This window comes from Chionomys nivalis, chromosome 10 (genome assembly GCF_950005125.1).
Source record: "Chionomys nivalis chromosome 10, mChiNiv1.1, whole genome shotgun sequence".
Classification (NCBI taxonomy): domain Eukaryota; kingdom Metazoa; phylum Chordata; class Mammalia; order Rodentia; family Cricetidae; genus Chionomys; species Chionomys nivalis.
In genome coordinates this window covers 19,753,354-19,759,802 of record NC_080095.1, presented here as the reverse complement: position 1 = coordinate 19,759,802, position 6,449 = coordinate 19,753,354, and positions in this window count along the sequence as shown.

The following is a 6,449-nucleotide window of genomic DNA, read 5'->3' as shown; positions in this document are numbered from 1 at the left end:
TGAAAGAAAAAAAAAATCACAACCATGGCAACTCTTATAAAAGAAAATATTTAATGGGGTAGCTTACAGTTTCAGAGGTTTAGTTCATTGTCATCATGGCAAGACATGACGATGTGCAGGCAGACATAGTGCTGGAGCTGAGAGTCCTACATTGTGATCAGCAGGAAATAGGAAGTAGTCTGAAACACTGTGTGTGGCTTGAGCATATATGAGACCTCAAAGCCCACCTCCATAGTGACATACTTCCTCCAACAAGGTCACACCTACTCTGGCAAAGCCACACCTCCCAATAATTCCACACCCTTTTGGAGGCCATTTTCTTTCAAATCACCACAGCCTGCTTTCTTATAGAATCCTGTGGACTAGAGAGATGGCCCAGTGGTTAAGAACACCAATTACTCTTCCAGAGGACCTGGGTTCAATTCCCAACACCCACTTGGAAGCTCAAAACTGTTTGTAATTCCAGTTCCAGGGGATCCAACACCCATGGCAAAGCACCAATGCAAGATAGATAGATAGATAGATAGATAGATAGATAGATAGACAGACAGATGATAGATAGATATCTAGATAGATGGATAGATAGATAATAGCTGGATAGATAGATAGATGATAGACAGGTAGATAATAGACTGACAGACTGATAGATGATAGATAGATAGATAGATAGATAGATAGATAGATAGATAGATAGATAGTAGACTGACAGATAATAGACAGATAGATAGAAGATAGATAGATAGGTAGATAGATAGATAGATAATAGATAGATAGATAGACTGACAGACTGATAGATGATTGATAGATAGATAGATAGATAGATAGATAGACGATAGATAGACAGATAGATAATAGATAGATAGACTGACAGACTGATAGATGATAGATAGATAGATAGATAGATAGATAGATAGATAGACAGACAGACAGATGATAGATAGATAGATAGATAGATAATAGATAGATAATAGATAGATAGACTGACAGACTGATAGATAATAAATAGATAGATGATAGATAGAAGATAGATAGATAGATAGATAGATAGATAGATAGATAGATAGATAGATAGATAGAGATAGAACCACCAGCCCAGGGATGGTACCACACAGCATGGGCTGGGCCCTCCCACATCAACCATAAATCAACAAAATGCCTGACAGACTTGTCTACAAGCCAATAAGATGGAAGAATTTTCTCACTTGAGGATTCCCTTCCCAGGTAGCCCTAGTTGAGTCAAGTTAACAACAAAACAAAAACAAACCAAAAAATAAAAATAAATAAAAAACCCATGACCCAGAACACCTACCCAATCCAGTGGCAGATCCTAGAAGTTAGCCACCTATAACCAACGAGATCTTAAACTAGAAATTTTATCATCTTACCTCTTTTGATGTGAGTCCAAGACACCATCCTGTCCTCTCCCTCCTGAACAGCTTCAGTGAATAAATGCATGGCTAGATCTTTGGCTGGACTGCAGCTGCTTCAGGATAATTTTCTAGAAGAGAAGTCATTGCAGGGAGTAATGAGAAAAGATGAGATGGTTCCTACTGTGGCAGGTACAGGAGGGGGAAGCCATTTGCATACTGTCCATTGATGTGGGAGAAACTTCCTTAGGTGTCTCCTTCCCCCAACCATCTGTGCCCAATCTACATTCACACATTAAACTAGGAATCTTGCAATCATAGCACCCAAACATTCTCTAGTCTTTTATGTTTGTAAGATTTGTTTTGTCTTTACTTGTGTGCATTTATGTGTATCTGTATATGGGTATGTGCACATGTGAGTGCAGTGCCTTCAGAGGCCAGAAGAGGGTGTTGGAGGCCAAAGAGCTGGCACTGGAGGCAACTGTGAATCCCTCAACATGAGTTCTAGGAACTGAACTCAGTCCTCTGCAAGTACAGTGTGTGCTCTTAACCACTGAGTCCTCTCCCAGTCCCCTTTTCTAGCCTTTAAAAAATTAACATTATCCCACACACAGTTCCCATGTTATTACCAAAGTCTCTAGTCCCCTTCTTTCAGGTAGATGGAAATATTTCTTAATGAGAAAGCTCTTCTTCATTCATTTACTCTTTTGTTGCTAAGCAAGAAAACTGCTGTTAAAACTGCCAACATGCACATCATGAATAATGAGTATTCTCTCCTCATGCATAGTAAAGGGATGCTTCTGTTCCTTTTTTCTCTTTGGCTGCTGGGAAGCTTACCTTCCGTTTATGGTTTAAGTATACAGTTCTATTTTTGTGAGTGTGCACATTTATTTTATTTTCTAGTCTCTCAGGTCCTGGTGTTCTGTTGCTTATTTATGTCTTGTATATTTCTTACTGGTCTACTCAGACCCTTGTGAATCAAGGACAAGCACCAATTATTAGTAAAGTATTGAACACAATGCTGTGACCATCCAGGCACCTAGCTTTTACCTCTATCTGGGAATCACTAATAATTACACCTAGCATAGTTTTCAATTGCCATTACCAGATCAAATACTCAGATTTTCATTTAGGCTCTTGATCCACACTGTTGACTGCCTTGACGGGTTATTCTGTCTAGGGTCTGTAACCTGCCTGGCTGGTCAGTTATTCCAGGGTCATGGAGAGGTACCACCTGAAAGACATGGGCTGATAAGAGGAAGGAGGCTAGGCAAATTTGTCGAAGCCTCCATTTATTAGAGTCATTGTTACAGCTTATATAGCCCCTGGATGAGGAGCTTGGGGGGCTGGGGCATGGGATCTTGCCACGTGGTCCACGCCGGTCATGTAGGCCAAGAGGTTACGATCGGTCAGGTCACGATTCCTTGGTCAGGAAGTCACGAGTTGACACACCTAGTTCTCTAGATAGTTTGGAATGTGAGGCAGGTTCCACTAACAGATAGCTCTCTATTAACAGTTAATTTGGGTGTGGGATAGGCTTTGTTAATAAAACAATTCTCAATACAATTGGGAAGTAGAGCCCTCTGCAAAACTCAGGGCAATGATCCCTATAATAATTTTTTTTTTTTGCGGGGGGAACAAGCTCCTGACACCACACTAGCCCAGAGCCTTCCAGGGAGAAGAGGGACATATGGTCGGAACATAATACAGAAGATCAAACCAAACCCTCAACCACACTCCCAACACAGGCAAAGGCCAGGGGCGTGCTCATTGTGAGAGGTATTGGTGGGGCATGAGACTTCTTGACTACCTCTTGGCTTCCTAGGCTCACTTGGAACCCAGTCATTGGGCATCCTCCTCCATGCTGGAGGACATGGAGCAGACACATCCATGCTGCAATGACCTGGGACATGGTGTCCATGCTGCATAGGACAGGGAACAGACACATCCACACTGCCCAGAGCATGAAGCATGCATGTCCACACTACATAGGACATGGATAAACACTTGGCAGAATCTTGCTGATAGAGAAGAGACAGGTGAGTGGTGCTGTCCCTACCCCAGGTCTAATTTTTTGGATGAGATGCTAGCCACACCTTTGGAGACTGAAGTCTCTAGTGAACCAAAAAGTCTTCCTTGGACTGGTACAGGAGCTACACAACATCACTTGGGATTTGAACAGATAAATATCCCTCTACTTGTTCTAATCAGGGTTCCTAGGATCACAACTGTACTATGGCCTAAACCAGACATCTCCTATTTTACTGCTTTTTAATTATAAGAGGTTACAAAGATACGATTACCTTTTTATTGTGGTCTGAAAAATAAACCATAGTAAAGGGAGACATGAGCATGGGGGACAATTGCTCCAGCTTCCCATAAGCCCTATCAGTCAGCATGGCCTTCCTAGCTAAGATGTAGTCAGTGAATTCCACGGCAGGCTGCATTACCTGGCCTGGAAGTGTGGGCCACCAGGTGGGGACTCAAGAGAGTGAAAGGAATAAATGAGCAGGTAGGTGGACAGGTAGTTGGATGAGTGGATATATGGAGAACCTGCTCTGCCCGCTGAATAATTCCTGAAAGGCTAGAATTTTATTTACCGCTAACTTCCCTTACTATCTGACGTGGCACGGGTCTTTGATGTTTATAAAGTGAACAAACTTGTGGGTGGGGGGGATGAGATGTTTGAATGAGTGAATCCAGGGAGGTGGGTAGATGGATGGATGGATGGGTGATTCAGTTGCTGAGTGGGTAGTGGATGAATGTTTGGATGGATGGTTGTGAGGATGAATGCATGCATATGTGGATGTATTCAAGAATCAATGACTGGACAAGAGGTACTTTGGGGCTTTGGAGGTGGTTCCTATTCCTATTTTCACTAGGAATCTACTAAATGACTTCCAAGGATTCCAGTCAACTCCAGGATTCTGCTTCCCTATGAACTTGACTGTGTTCTTCCAGCCGCCATGAAGTTTCTCTCTCATCCTATCTGTGCAGTTTCTACCCTCTGCAGACGCACCTGCTCTCCCTCACTTGTCTTCCTGGGGAACCTTCAATCATCTTTGGAGGAGCAGCCCAATTTCCCCAGCTCCCCCGCCCCCTGGTTCATCTGCTTCTCCCTCTTTGTCACCACTTCATCTGTCGCCCACACTACCTAGTCCTAAAACCCTCCTTATCCTGCTTCTCTTCTTGAGAGCGAAAGACAAGCCAGCCGAAGTCCTCCTTGTGTTCCCACTTTTGACATCCAGCTCAGTCCTGGCTTTGGGAATTAAATTGGTTTCCAGGTTCAGCCTGCTTTGACGTCTTTTAAGCATCCTCGATGGTTTGCAATCAGAATCCGATGAAGCCGTTTTGAAGAATATTCAGGGCAGGCAATTAGTGGCTCAGGCTTCACCTGCACAGAGAGTCAGCGTTTTCATCTCCCCGGCTTGAAAGTTACATGAGATTCATTATGTATTTCCATCACATTAACATAAAAAGTCCCATTCATCTAGTTTTATCTCCAAAGAAGACAGGAAATTTTCTCATTTTAATTGCTGGACCTTGGAGCTCAGAATGGGGTGACTAGAGGTGCCCAGAAACTTCGCAGATGCCCAAACCACAACAGGATGGTTGGAAATTGCAGAGACCCCATGATTTATACCATGGAGGAAGCCTTCAAATCACAACCAGCGAGTAGGGTGTTCTGTTCTCAAGGCTTTCTCTCACTCCCAGTGTTTGGAGTCCAGGAAGCCCACATCACCCTTGGGGGCTTTCTGTCTGAAGGCAAAAATGATTCCTTCCTGTTGTCTTTGCTATACAGATAAAGAAACAGAGACCCTGTAAAGGGAAGGGATTGACCTGAGATCACAAAACCAGTTATCAAGGAAACTGGTAGAAAATGGATCAAACCCTCCCATTGCCCTACTCTGTTCTCAATTTGTCCGTGTAAGCTAGCTACTCGTGAGCATTAGTTAACTTACTCATCGGAGGAATTTATGTGACTCAGCCTGATCATTTGTTTCCATGGCTCAAAGAAGAGGGTGTCTGTCCAAAAAGAGCTCACTCCATGAGTTATTGGAAGACGCTGGAGAATTTCAGTTTGGCTATTCACAGAGGTCTCTGGGCAGGAAACACCAAGGCTCAGAAACCTGTTTCTAAGCCAATTGGGGGAAAGGCTATGGAAAAGGAAAACTTCTTCTCTGGAAATTCTTGTCCCTTAAGCTCTAGACCCAGTTCCCCAACCCTAGTCACTCTCCATGCCTTGTCCAATGCAACAGTTCAAACTGTTCTTCTTGTCCAGTCAGGTGACAGGTTCTTGGGAGGATGCTGACTTGCGTGGGGTGAAGACAGGATGGGGAGAAGCACAGCACCCCTGTTCTCCTGACATCTCCGCAGGTGGAACCCCCAGCGCACCTGGGCGACAAGGCCCATCTATTTCCCTTCATTGCTCCCTCCCAGTGAATGCTCAGCTCATGACAGCCTGAGGGCTTGCAGGGTGATTTCAGGTGAAAGTCCCTTGTCCCTTTGAGATCAGGAAACTTGAGAACAGGTCAGGAACCCAGAGGACCCTTCTTTCTTCCCATGTAGCTCAGGTGTGCTCTGGTCCTTGCTTGTGGAGAAAACCCTCTGTTCACCCACGTAGTCGTACCTAGAACTCTGCCTTCCTCCATGCGGCTGCTCTGGGCTCAACCTGGGAGAGCCAAGTTAAGGGGTCGTTTGCTGTGCAAGGCTTGACTTTGGTGAACCCCAAAGAGAGTTTCTTTCACTATACTAACAACTAACCTAAGAGAAGAGAAGGGAGACATCCTGTGAGACAGTCAGAGAGGCTGTCTGGCCCAGAACCCTCATTCTGCACTTGGAAAGCCAAAAGTATCTGCACAGAAGTGCAGGCAGGAGTCCTGTACTCTGGTGTCCAGCTCCTGAGCGCACCTGCCTGCCTGCCTGCCTGCCTGCCTGCCTGCCTGCCTGCCTGCCTGCCCTCCTTCTCTCCTTCCTCTCCTCTTCCCTCCCCCTTTCTCTTTATTTCTCTCTCACACATGATCTTGCTATGCAACCCAAACTAGCCTGGAGCTCATTATTGGAAGCCAGGTTGGTCTCAAA